General features: G+C 44.8%; 1 protein-coding gene and 1 pseudogene across 1 annotated transcript in view; both read right to left on the bottom strand.

The window, feature by feature from the left end:
- PPP2R2C (protein phosphatase 2 regulatory subunit Bgamma) overlaps positions 1-13,079 on the bottom strand; it is a 100,132-nt gene that overhangs the window by 86,110 nt on the left and 943 nt on the right. The window lies entirely within an intron of this gene.
- On the bottom strand, positions 4,194-4,310 carry LOC136656440 (5S ribosomal RNA; annotated as a pseudogene).

Genomic DNA, 13,079 nt, shown 5'->3' on the forward strand with positions numbered 1-13,079 from the left:
TATCGCTGAACACCAGAGCCAGGGGACATCCTCTAAAATTGAATGTCAGGAGAGTTAGAACAGACAAAAGAAAATATTTCATTACCCAGCGAGCAATTAGTCTGTGGAACTCCTTGCCACATGATGCGGTGATGGCGTCCAACCTCGATGCCTTTAATAGGTGCTTGGACAGATTTCTGGAGGAAAAGTCCATTATGGGTTACAGACCATGACGGGGCATTTGCAACCTCCTGGTTCTAGAAGTAGGCTGTCTTAGAATGCCAAATGCAAGGAAGTGACAACAGGATGCAGGTATCTTGTTGTCTTATGTGCTCCCTGAGGCATCTGGTGGACCTCTATGAGATACAGGAAGCGGGACTACATGGGCTTTTGGCCTGATCCAACAGGGCTCTTCTTATGTTCTTATCGTCTTTGGTATAGCAGCTGCCACACAGTAAGACTGTAGTACTGTCCTACCCCAGATTTAATCTCTGCATTTGGAGGTACTGCTCCCCTGACATATTACATCAGCATCTGCATATTTCAAAGCAGCTGGCAACATAAAAGATAAATTGGATCACAATGAGAACAGGTGAACTGTTAATTACTTATTCTGCACAGAAATTAACTTGAATGTTACAGCTACTAATGGAATTTCTCTGCAGTCATTTCACAAAGGCCAATAAAAACAAGCTTGGCTAGACAATATTGAAGGACATCTGCACTGATGGGTGAGCAGTAATTCCGCTGTGAAGGGTGCACTTGAGACCTTGTACAGTGTCTTCTTGCACTGAACCAAATAAAAGCAATTAAGGGCACAAGGGAAATGGATATGAGCTGTCCATTGATACCGTGGGGTGAACAATTACAGAGATGCTTTTAAAACATCACTTTAGCAACACTTTACTGTACAGAGCTCTGGAGCTCTCAGGTGTTGTTCAGAGCCATCACCAGATGCTGAAGAATCAAAGGCATTGCACAAGCCTATGCACATTTTGCCGTCCTAAATGTTCAACCTATTCTTGAGTATATTTGGGGTGCTGAATCCAAAAATGGCATCAGTTTTGCTTGACTGGCTCTTATTTTGGGGATATGGCATCACCACCTTATATGCTGATTCAAGCAGCTTCCTCATCAGGAAGCCATAGTGTCCTCATAGGTGAATGCTAGAAGATGCCATGGCTTCCTAATGAGGAAGCTGCAGAGATGAATGCTGGAGGACGCAAGAGTGAGAAGAATAACAGGAAGTGGATAACAGAGGAATTAGACAGTGAAACTAGACACCAGTTTCCTGTTAGCTTTCTTACTAGTGTTCCTCTGGTGTTCCTCTAGCAGCTAAGAGGCTGGCACTCAGCTGTTTGGTTCTTTTCCAGAAGGTTTCCATTTGTAAAGAATGGAAAAGAAATGAAAAGAATGGAAAAGAAAAGAGACGCCTGAGGGGGGACATGATTGAGACATACAAAATTATGCAGGGGATGGACAGAGTGGATAGGGAGATGCTCTTTACACTCTCACATAACACTACAACCAGGGGACATCCACTAAAATTGAGTGTTGGAAGAGTTAGAACAGACAAAAGAAAATATTTCTTTACTCAGCGTGTGGTTGGTCTGTGGAACTCTTTGCTACAGGATGTGGTGATGGCAACTGGCCTGGACGCCTTTAAAAGGGGATCGGACAAGTTTCTGGAGGAAAAATCCATTACGGGGTACAAGCCATGATGTGTACGCGCAACCTCCTGATTTTAGAAATGGGTTGTGTCAGAATGCCAGATGCAAGGGAGGGCTCCAGGATGAGGTCTCTTGTTATCTGGTGTGCTCCCTGGGGCATTTGGTGGGCCGCTGTGAGATACAGGAAGCTGGACTAGATGGGCCTATGGTCTGATCCAGTGGGGCTGTTCTGATGTTCTTATGTTCTTAAAGCATTTGCAAATGAAGGGAGGTGAGTCATAAGCATGATGGGCGGGGGAATTTGAGAACAGTGGCTATGGAACTAATGAATATGGGAGGACACCTCTACCATGCCAGATTTTGGTGAGTTTTGCTTGCTGCTACAGTTGTGCATTCAGGGGAATGTCAGATATCTATCTGTTGGCTGTCTAGAAAGTGGGCATAAGAGGGTGACTTCTAGTGGTTGTGAGTCTACTGATAATTTGCAAACGATTCCCAAGAAAGGCCACCTGGGCCCATCACTGCTTATTTTCAGTGTTCTACAAAGACTGCTTTGTACCCGTGGGCTCTTTTGGCCTGTTGGAATCCTGGATCTGGTATTTTACATTATCCTACAGATACTTTATAGTTTTTTTTATTGCATATTTGTAGAATCATAGAGTTGGAAGGGACCAGCAAGGTCATCTAGTCCAACCCCTTGCCTGTAACAGGAAGTACTCCTAGAGCAGCGGTTCCCAAAGTCCTACTTGGACATTGGGATGGCAGTAAATATTTGTGGGGGTGGGCAGGCAATCGTTTTTGTGCAAAAAATGGAAGTAGGCTCCAATTGGCAATCAGACTATTTGAAACAGCGGGGAGGCCTGCAGAGGGGGCTGTGAGCCTCCCAGACCCTCCAGGAGGCCAGCCTGACTCCCCAGGTAAGTTTAAAAGCACCTTGCTCCTGGTGGCACCGTGATCGCTGTGGCACCATCAGAAGACCCATTTCTGGACCATTCTCCTTAAGGAGGAATGACCCTCTTCCGGTTCCCCTGGTGGGTCACTACCTAGCAGTTTGGGAACCACTGTCCTAGAGCATCTCCAGCAGGTACCTGCAAGGCCTCTGCTTGAAGATCTCCAGTGAGAGAGAATCCATCACCTCCCTCAGTAATCTGTTCCATTTCAGACATACCCTCACCAGCTAGAATCCCATCTCTTGCGGCTTGTACCCATTTTGTAACATATTTGTTACCTACAACTTTTTTTACCCATTTTGATGGCACAGGCCAACACACATTTTGCTTCCTTAAACGTTACACAAGTTCCTGGGTATATTTGGGATGCCGATTCTAAAAATGGCATCTGTTTTGCCCTATCACGTCTAGTTTTGGAGACATGGCATAGCCTCTTTAGTGAATGGTTCAAGCAGCTTCCTCATGAGGAAGCCTACACCATGGCTTCCTCATGAGGAAGCTGCTTGAACCATTCACTAATGAGACTATACTGTATCTCCAAAACTAGATGTGATAGAGCAAAACGGATGCCATTTTTGGAATCAGGGCCCCAAATTTATATCAAGCCACCATAAAGTTTGGGGAAAACTTTTCTGACCCTCAATTTTGTAGGCCTGTGTTATCTAAAAACAGGAAAAAAAGATATAAATTTTGAAATAAAACGTGCTGTAAAATAAAAAGGTCACAGAAGCAGCAGCTGCTGCAAAAGGGAAAGAAAAGTCATTTCAAACAGGCAGGTCTTTAGTATACCCTTGAAGGCCAGAAGAGAGGGAGTGAGTCCGCATTCCTGGCAAATTCCGCAGGTGAGGCACTGCAGAGAAAGTCCTCTCTCTAACAGAGGCTTCCCGAATTTCTGTTAGTGGCAGGCCAGATTAAAAGTCCTGATTATTTTAAAAAACAGGCAGGAACATATAGGATTAGGTGGCTTTCTGTTAACTTGAACAGTATGTTCAAGTGAAAGTAGTGAGAGGTTCAGTTTATGCTCAGATATCTGTTTGCTACCGGCAGTGGATTTAAAGCTGTAATGGGGGGTGGGGGGTGGCAAGACCAAGCCAGAGACTATTACTGTAGCCATGCCCCTGGGGCTTCTCTGTATTTCTAGAGTAAACATGCAATAGCATCTAGGCACAAGTTCAGCCAATACGTGTTAACTGAACTTTGACATAAGTTTTAGGAGAACTGGAGAGGTCCAGCATTTTTCTAAGTTCACATCTCTCCAGGTAAAAATTCCAGCACCCCAAACTGCAAGGGGGTACCTCTATTCTTCAGTGTTGCTAGACTTATGGAAAGATATTGCAATCAGCATTTCATATCTTAAAAATCACATGCAGTGGTTCTCAAACTTTTAGCACCGGGACCCACTTTTTAAAATGAGAATCTGTCGGGACCCACCGGAAGTGATGTCATGACCAGAAGTGAGATCATCAAGCAGGAAAATTTTCAGCAATCCTAGGTTGCAATCCTACTCATGCTTACCCAAGAGTAAGTTCCATTTACAATCATTGTTAAAAGCTTGCTTGGTTGGCAACCTTCAGTCTCAAAAGACTATGGTATAAGCCTATAGCACCCGGTATTCCCATGCGGTCTCCCATCCAAGTACTAACCAGGCCTGACCCTGCTTAGCTTCCAAGATCAGACGAGATCGGGCATGTGCAAGGTAACATTTACAGACTAGCCTGTTAAAAGTGCATTTCCCAAAATGCAGTCACATACCATGGTAGCATCAAGTCTAATATATTAAAATAAAATATTGAAATGAATGGGGACCACCTGAAATTGGCTCATGACCCCCCTAGTGGGTCCTGACCCACAGTTTGAAAAATACATACAGTATTTGTTTCCCTTCCCCCCCCAAAAAAAAACATTGCTATCCTTTCTTCCATTTGGCCACCAGGGGGCATCTGATACACTCAGTATCAGTCTTGAAAGTGCAACCTTAATTCCTAGGAACATGAGACAAAATTCATTTTACCTGTTTGAATGAAAGAAGATGGAATGCAGATGATTCACAACACTAAAGATGAAACAGAATGTAAAATTATCTCTGTGAAAGAAAAGGTCCTGTTTAAAACAGCCCTTTGAAGGCAATACATCTGCAACTGAAAGATGCTAGATTCCAGGTGTCTTGTTCGAATACAGCACAATCGTATGCATGTCTACTCAAAAGTATCACGTTTAGGACATCTGTATAGGACAATCCTGTATAGGATTGCAGTCTTGGCCTTGGTAGGCAATTATTAACAAATGCAAAGAATTTCCAGAGAGCCAATGCAAGAGATGGGCAATTCATGAGGTCCATTTTAATTTTACCCTCACAATAGTTTTCTCCATGCAGAAAAGCAGCTTCAGCCGCAAACCATGTTTATTGGAGAACTTTCTCCTAATTCCTTCAAAGACTGTGTGGTCTTCATACTTCTCAGGACCTAAGATCCATCTCTAACCCCCAAAACCTTGCAGAAATGGAACTCTCCACTGAGTGATTTTACACACAAGACCTATAGAGGCACATCCTTTAGTCAGGATTCTAAGATGAAAGTCATATTGGCCAGAATGCTCACTCACATTATAAAGTCCTTGCCTTCAGTTTCTCGTCTGCATGCTCAATCATCAGATGTCAACATAAATGATGTGAAATAGTCACATTTTTCCTGAAATCTTAATAACCACTGGAGGATTTTGGACACTTCCTTCTTGTGTCCAGGACTTGAGAAAAAAGACAAAATTCTGGGATTCTAAATTCTATTGATTCTAAAGTGCACATCCAAATTCATCGTGCCACAGGAGGTCACTTGTACCAAGAAACAACTAGAGGGCCAACTATCTGCTTTCAAGTTTCAGGTGGAGCCTTTTATCTATGGATCTGACTCAAAGCAGATCCCCCAGACTTGGGGTCCCCGCGTTGAGCCAGACTTGACCCCACCTGAACCCTCTGAAGGGTTAATACCTTATAAGGCATCAAAAACATTACTTCCGGTCTCCCTCCAGAAACCAGAAGTAGCTTTTTTTTTTTTTTTTTTTGCCTTTTTGGTCACTCAAGACTGCAGAGGCTGTAGGAGGATGTGCACAGCCTCTGTGGTCTTCAGAAAGCCCTCTGGAGGTGACTGGAGCAGAGCTCTGGTCCCCTTCGGAGAGTTTAAGGGACTGAAAACCAGGGAATTCCTTATGTGTGGTTTTCGGTCAAGGACATATGCAAGAGGGATCTGAAGGCCTCAGGAATGGACTTCAACAGGTGGGAAACCCGGGCCTCTGAGCGGCCTGCTTGGAGGCAGGCTGTGCAGCATGGCCTTTCTCAGTTTGAAGAGACACTTGGCCAACAGTCTGAGGCTAAGAGGCAAAGAAGGAAGGCCCATAGCCAGGGAGACAGGCCAGGGACAGACTGCACTTGCTCCCAGTGTGGAAGGGATTGTCACTCCCGAATTGGCCTTTTCAGCCATACTAGACGCTGTTCCAGAACCACCATTCAGAGTGCGATACCAGAGTCTTCGAAGGTTGCCAACAAGCTGGTTTTCAGTAGCCATGGGTGACCAAGAACAGATCCCTTGTGGATACCGAGGGCTCAACTGTATTATACGGTGGGCCTTATCCACAGGCTCAGCATCAGTGGATTTCAGTATTCACGGACACCAAGCCCACAGCTGAAGGGCCTCAGAGGGCCTTGTAATCAAAAGTACCTTTTATTCCACATCTTCTGGGCCCTCCAGTCACATTTAATCATCCTTGGAGTTTGATATCTACAGGGATCCTGGAACGGGTCCCCTGTGGATTCCAAGGACCCACTGTAAAGTGCTTCTATACAATCTGTTTTACTCTTCTTTGTAGCTCTGTCAAACATTTAACATAACAGTCCTTGGACAAGGCAGACATGGCCACATCGTCCAAGTTGGATTGATCATCTTTCAGCCTGTAAAAAGACTAATTTTATCGTGGTGGCAGAATTTCAGTTGGCACTGCAAAAGAAAAGTGAGCATGTGGTCTTTCACACTGCTTCTTTCTTTCACTGCAAAAGAGCACGGTTGGTCTTTCAAAGGAGCCCTTCTGGGGTTGGCAAACTCCATAATAAAAGGACTCAGAGGAAGGGAAAATACTTAGAAGTTTCTTAGAAGTTTCTACTTAGAAATGTCTCTAAAGAGCACACTGGCTGCTTTCGGAGTGACTCTCCACCGGTTGCTTATCATCCCTGTGGAATATACTGTTGAAGATTTTCAGCTCACTGTCATGGCATCATGGAAATGCTTCATTAGTGGGCTGATCTCAATTCTCTCAGTTCTGAACTTGGCATCATTTTGCTCTCCTACTTCCTACACCATCAGTGGCTCTTTCCTAAGAAGTGGCTTTGGCAATGAGATTATATCTCACAGCCCAATCCTGTGCTTCACCCCCCACCCCCTTCTGATGCAGCCACATGAAAATGGCTCACACTGCATCCTGTGGGAGGGGGGCGGTCCCAGAAGTCTTCTCTCAGTAAGGGCACATTTGTTCCCTTGCCCGGGGTAAACTTCTGCAGCACAAAGGGATCTACTCTAGCCTGCACCAGCAAAATTGCGTGTACCAGGTTTGCGTGGACCCAGGTCACAGAATCAGGTTTGGGAAGAGGGTTAGGATTTGGTGGGTGCCACTGCCACTGAACCCACCCCCGTTTCCGCCCATCCACCTGGTAGTTGACATGGCTGCGCTTGCCTGACTGCCTGCTCTTGCCCTCTTCCACTCCCATGACATGTGGACCACTCCAAGAGCATTCTGCCCCCCTCTGGGCAAGGAGAGTAGGCAGTGGGGGAGGGGGAGGGGCAATGGTTTATGTTGGCCAGTCTAGTGCAAGACAATGTGCATATACAACTAGCAACTGTTGCAGGAATAGTCTTGATTTGTTGTGCTGTTGTTGTGACTGTAAGTAACCAACATGGACAGCCGAATCAAAAGACTGCTCAGAAAAGAACAAGTAGATTGAGGGCCCAATCCTATCCATCTATCCTATCCTATCCTATCCACAATGCAACCCCAAGGTAAAGGAACAATGCACAATGCAGCTCGCACCCCATTGGTACAGCTGCATCAGCACTGGAAAGTTGGACAGGATTTGGGCTCTCAGTATGCATTAGCAGAGACTAATCTATATTGTTATCGTACCAAATAAATTTATTATTTAATTCAAAGTTGAAGTTGTGCAAGAGTGAAAACGTATATGGGTTGTGATAGGAAAGTGGAAGCTGAAGGACCTACCAATTGTAAGAATGAAAGTAAGTCTAAATCGAGAAGCTGTGATGAAAGTTATTTATCTCTTGATTTCACAAACGTTTGTACAAATGGCAAGGAATGGCCTGGGATTTGTCACAGAATTTAAAAAGCACCTAGAAATGAGTCGTGTGGATCTAGCCGATAAACCTTTTCCATTCAGAAAACGGATGAAACAGTTAAAAAATGGCAGTGTTGAGTTTAGTAGCATTCTTTCGAAAGCTCTGTTTGTCTTTCCTCAAGTTGCAAACAGAATTGCTCAATGAAAAAAAACAAACCCACACAACTGGAGAAAATTTAATTATTCCAGCAGCTCTTGAAATGATTATTATATGTGGCGAGAATCTAACACAAGACAATATATTCCATTGTCCAATGACGCTATGTCCAGCCAAATCTGTTGACACAGCAGAAATTTTAAATGTACAGCTACTTGGGGGGAAAAAATAGAAAACAATATTTGCCATACAGGTAGACGATGCAATGGATACTCGTTCAATAACCGATATAAAATTAGTCGATGAGAATCCAAATCCAAGCGCTTTCCTCTTTTGTTAAGAAATCACAAGCACAAGCAAAGCTGAAGACACTTTCAACATTATTGATGCTTATATGAATGAAAATCTCCTACAGTGGTTAAACTATATGGGAGTGTGTATATATGGTGGGCGCCTTGTGTCAGGCCATCATGAAGGACGTCAAAGTTTAATTCATCCAAAGTCTCCTGATTCAATAAACACTCTGCATGAACAATAGATAAGCTCCTGCTTCCAAAGATTTGAGCCCAGAATGAAAGGAAGTTCTATCAACAGCTATAATCTTTGTAATTAAAACCAGACTTTTAAAGGCAAGCAGGCTCCAATGTTATGCAAAGGGATGAGGGCAGAACACACTGCTTTATTGTTTTACTGCAAATCAGCACAGTTGTCCTGGAGAAATGTTTTACAAGTATGTTGAACATAAGGAATGAATTTTGACAGTATAGTGGATCCTCCACATAAGCCAACTTGGCTTCCATGGATTTTGATCCATGGATCCTGGATCAAAAAAGGGATTTTTGGCCTCCCCACACCTCAGAACACCTCCAGGAAGCAACCGAAAGCACCTTCCAATTCACATCCATGACTTCTGATCATGTCTGGAAGGCATTCTGAGGCACAGGAAGGCTGATGGCCCACTCCATTGGCCTCCCTACACCTCAGAATGCCCCTGGAAGCAAACCAGAAATTGCAAATGCAAACCACAAGTTACTTCCAGTCACTGTCTGGATCCATTCTGAGGCACAGAGGCCAGTGGAGAGGCTGTGGCATGACCTCCAGAGACTCACAGGCAAGGCATTGCAGTGCTGCTCCCCTGCTCCCCACCTCACCTTGTTGGGACTCCAGGATCTGCAAATTTTGGTAACCGCAGGGGGTCCTGGAACCAATCCCCCATGGATACTAAGGGACGACTGTAGTTCCACATGTCTATATAGACAGTGGTTTTTCATTACAAAGTTCAGATAAGGGATATATCTGAAGAGCTGAACGGTCTTAATGCCTCACTTCTCCGTGGGAAGAGCGACACTCTTCAGCTCAGTGATAAACTAAAAATCATTAATGAAAAACTTTGAATTATGGGAGAGGCAAATGGGAACTGGATGTGTGGACGTGCTTTCAAGCCTGAAACTGTTTATTGAAAGCAACGACACCCAAAATTGCACCTTGCGTCAGTCACCCTGCTTCCCTAAATTCACACTTGTCTAATCTGGATATGAGAAATTACATCTGGGGGTGGGGGCGCTTTCAATCTTGAAATCAAAGGGAATATTCTCTACATTACCAAAGAGGTACAACTCATTGATATATTTTCTGATGCCTCCCTGAAGATCAAATTCCCAACATCTCCCCTTGAATTCTGGATGAGCATACCAGCCGAGTACAAAGAATTAGGTGACAACACTATGAGAATACTCATTCCTTTCACAACTTCTCCTTTACATGAAGCGGGGTTATCGGGTATAAAAAGCAAATACAGATCCAAAGTAAATGCGGTGCGTTAAATTCAAGCTGAGTGCCAGCTTCAAAAACCAAGCCCAGGTTTGAAAAATGACGCAGTGAGAAGCAAGACCCCCCCCCCCCATTTCAGCCAAGTCGGGGCAGTTTTATAGCTGATAGTATTTTTTTTGTGCAAATTTTGCAGGGGTATGTGGTAATGGCATTCGCAATGTCAAAGTGTTTAAAATAAATACACTGCGCTTTAAATAGAAACGCTGAAACAGCTTTGAATTTGAGAAGTGTTCTAATAAGGGGATTTCTGAGCAATATAATTCATTTAACACGCAAAGGTAAGTGAGCAGCCACAATGACGGAGCGCATGTTGCATCCAATAGTAGGGAGGGAACTCAGACAGCCAGGAGGAGGTAAGCAAAGATATTTTTACCACCCCTTGGTAGGCTGTCCAATCACCTATGGGTCTTTGGACCCTTGGACCTATGCCAGCAATTTTGCTGGCATAAATCTGGGAAAAGGGGCTGGGGGGCCAGGGAAAGAGGGACCTGCTGCACGTGGTACCACTGCGATCCACCTCCTTCCCACCCAACATATGCCTCCACTGCCACTGAAAGGGACTTCGGGAGCCACTGCTGTGCATGCCATGCCACCATGTACTTGTAGCAGAGGCCTAGAAGCATGAAACAGCAGCCCGGTTTTTGTGCTGCCATAAATAACCTTGTGCTGCCAGGAAACTCCTTGCCAGGAAACTCCTTGCTCCTGTGGAACTCCTTGCCACAGGATGTGGTGATGGCGTCTAGCCTGGACGCCTTTAAAAGGGGATTGGACAAGTTTCTGGAGGAAAAGTCCATTACGGGTTACAAGCCATGATGTGTATGTGCAACCTCCTGATTTTAGAAATGGGCTGTGTCAGATGCAAGGGAGGGCACCAGGATGCAGGTCTCTTGTTATCAGGTGTGCTCCCTGGGGCATTTGGTGGGCCGCTGTGAGATACAGGAAGCTGGACTAGATGGGCCTATGGCCTGATCCAGTGGGGCTGTTCTTATGTTCTTATGAAACTTGCTGGGCTGCAAGGCCATAATAGGATAAGGCCCCTAATGAAATCAACAGCTGTACTATGTGGGAGTGCGTAAATTTATGTATTATTTTTTTCTGGGTCACAATAAGATAAACTGATACCACAGTAACATATACCTTGCCATAAGGTATATCAGAGTTTCGTGGTTGGATACTTTTTAGCTGAGCCAGTATGGAAGTCATCCTGGACACATTCTTTCTTCCTCAAGTTACGTGCTTTGCCTACGTTTTGAGATCTTTGCCACGGGTCCCATTGATTTGCAGTCTGCCACAACAACTGTGTACTTTGTTCCAGGGCTGTCATAAACCATTTTCTCTCTGCTGCTTCCAGTCAGGGGCAACAGGGAAATAAACACAATGGACTAATGCCCAGTACACTTCTCCAAAACTATGATCATAAATGCCAGGAATAATATGAAAACAAAAAATAAAAATGGCCAACATTACATGTTGTTGTAAAGAGGACTGAGATAATATATATGAATGCTTTAAGAACCACAGCACACAGCACAAATGCTCATTCTAGAGCCTCATATCAGCAAAATCATTTGCAGCCCCTCCCCAGAGAGCTCATGTCATTGAATGAGTTTACTTCTCAAAAAGACAAGGAAGTTGAAAGATTAAAATAACAACACCCTTCAGTTTCAGAGAAGACTGAGGGCCCAATCCTATCCAATTTCCCAGTGCCGGTGCAGCTGTGCCTATGGGGTATGCACTACTTCCTGTGTTGGGGATGCAGTCACAGAGGCCTCCTCAAGGTACGGGAACATTTGTTCTCTTACCCTGACGCTGCATTGCAGCTGCACCGGCGCTGGAAAGTTGGATAGGATTGGGCCCTTAAGGGTCTTACAGACTCACTCATGCAAGAAAAAGATTTGCAATTTTATGGCACCTGCTTAACTTCTGCACCCAACGGCGATCCTGGCCCCTCTGCAGCCCAGAGCCAGGACTGCAAAATGCCCCCCCCCATGTGGACTAGAGGCCAAAAGAGCAATTTTTCAGCAAAAACTGGATGTTTTTAGGCCTTCCAGAGGCCTCAGAAAGTTTTCTGGGGGCTTGGGAGGATGTGGGCAGCCTTTTAGGCCCTTAGAAGGCCTTCTAAAGCCCAGTAAAAGGGCCAGAAACAGGTGGTGGGCCACAGTGGTGCCCCCTGCCAGGTGGTGCCTTGGGGCATTTGCCCCCCTGACCCTCCCAGGTATGCCAGTGTCTGTACCACAGAAGCAGCAAACAAGTTTCGAAATCCCATATGTGGTACTTGCTTTGCCTCCATGCACCCCCACTTCTCTCCCTTGGTCTCTCAGCCCCTTCCTCTATAATTTGGGGTCTCTGCTGAAGATGAGGCCAGTGGAATAACAATTTTTTTAAGATACAGATGTCCCCCTGTATCCGCATGGGGTACGTTCCTGCACTACCACCACCACTATCCTGCAGATACCAAAACCATGGCTAAAGGGGGATTTCTGCTTCTTGTTAAGAGATCTTGTAGTTTCCCTCCTCCAGCGTTCTGGATGGCTGTTTCTCACGTTCCTCTCTAGTATTCTGTAACAGGCTGCAATAGAAGAGAAAGTAGTGCTTGGCACCACAGTAAGTATAGGGTCCCATTTTACAGAAATAATTGGTGCTAAGGGTGGGGGGGGGGAGAACCATGGATAAATGAATCTGTGGATAGGGCATCTGTGAATACGGGGAGGGGCTGTATATTAGATAAAGAATATCCAAGATATTCTAAGATATCTATATAAGAATATCTAAGAATAAAGATCTTAGATCTTTAGATAAAGATAAAAAGAGAATCTTTGTTCTCTTAAGCAGAACAATGTATGAGAGATTAATAAGACACCTATTATGGTAACTGGGGAGGTTTGGGTATGGCAAGGCGCTTTGGAGAATGGGGCATCCGTGGGAGAGCAAGGTGCGTCACCTGTGACACACCTATTAGAACTTTGTTCACTAAACGTCAAGGCTGCCTAAGACCTCCTGACACCTACAACAGCATGCCAAATAACACCCTGCCTTATCTACTGATATGCCAGCCTCTGCCCACTCACTCTTTGGATCGGAAAAGGAAATTCAGGTGTGCGCCATTTCACATGGGGGTACATTCCCTGATCCCCCTTGTTATGCGATCAGGTTGTTAAGCAAAC

This window comes from Tiliqua scincoides, chromosome 6 (assembly GCF_035046505.1).
Source record: "Tiliqua scincoides isolate rTilSci1 chromosome 6, rTilSci1.hap2, whole genome shotgun sequence".
In the NCBI taxonomy this organism is placed as follows: Eukaryota; Metazoa; Chordata; class Lepidosauria; order Squamata; family Scincidae; genus Tiliqua; species Tiliqua scincoides.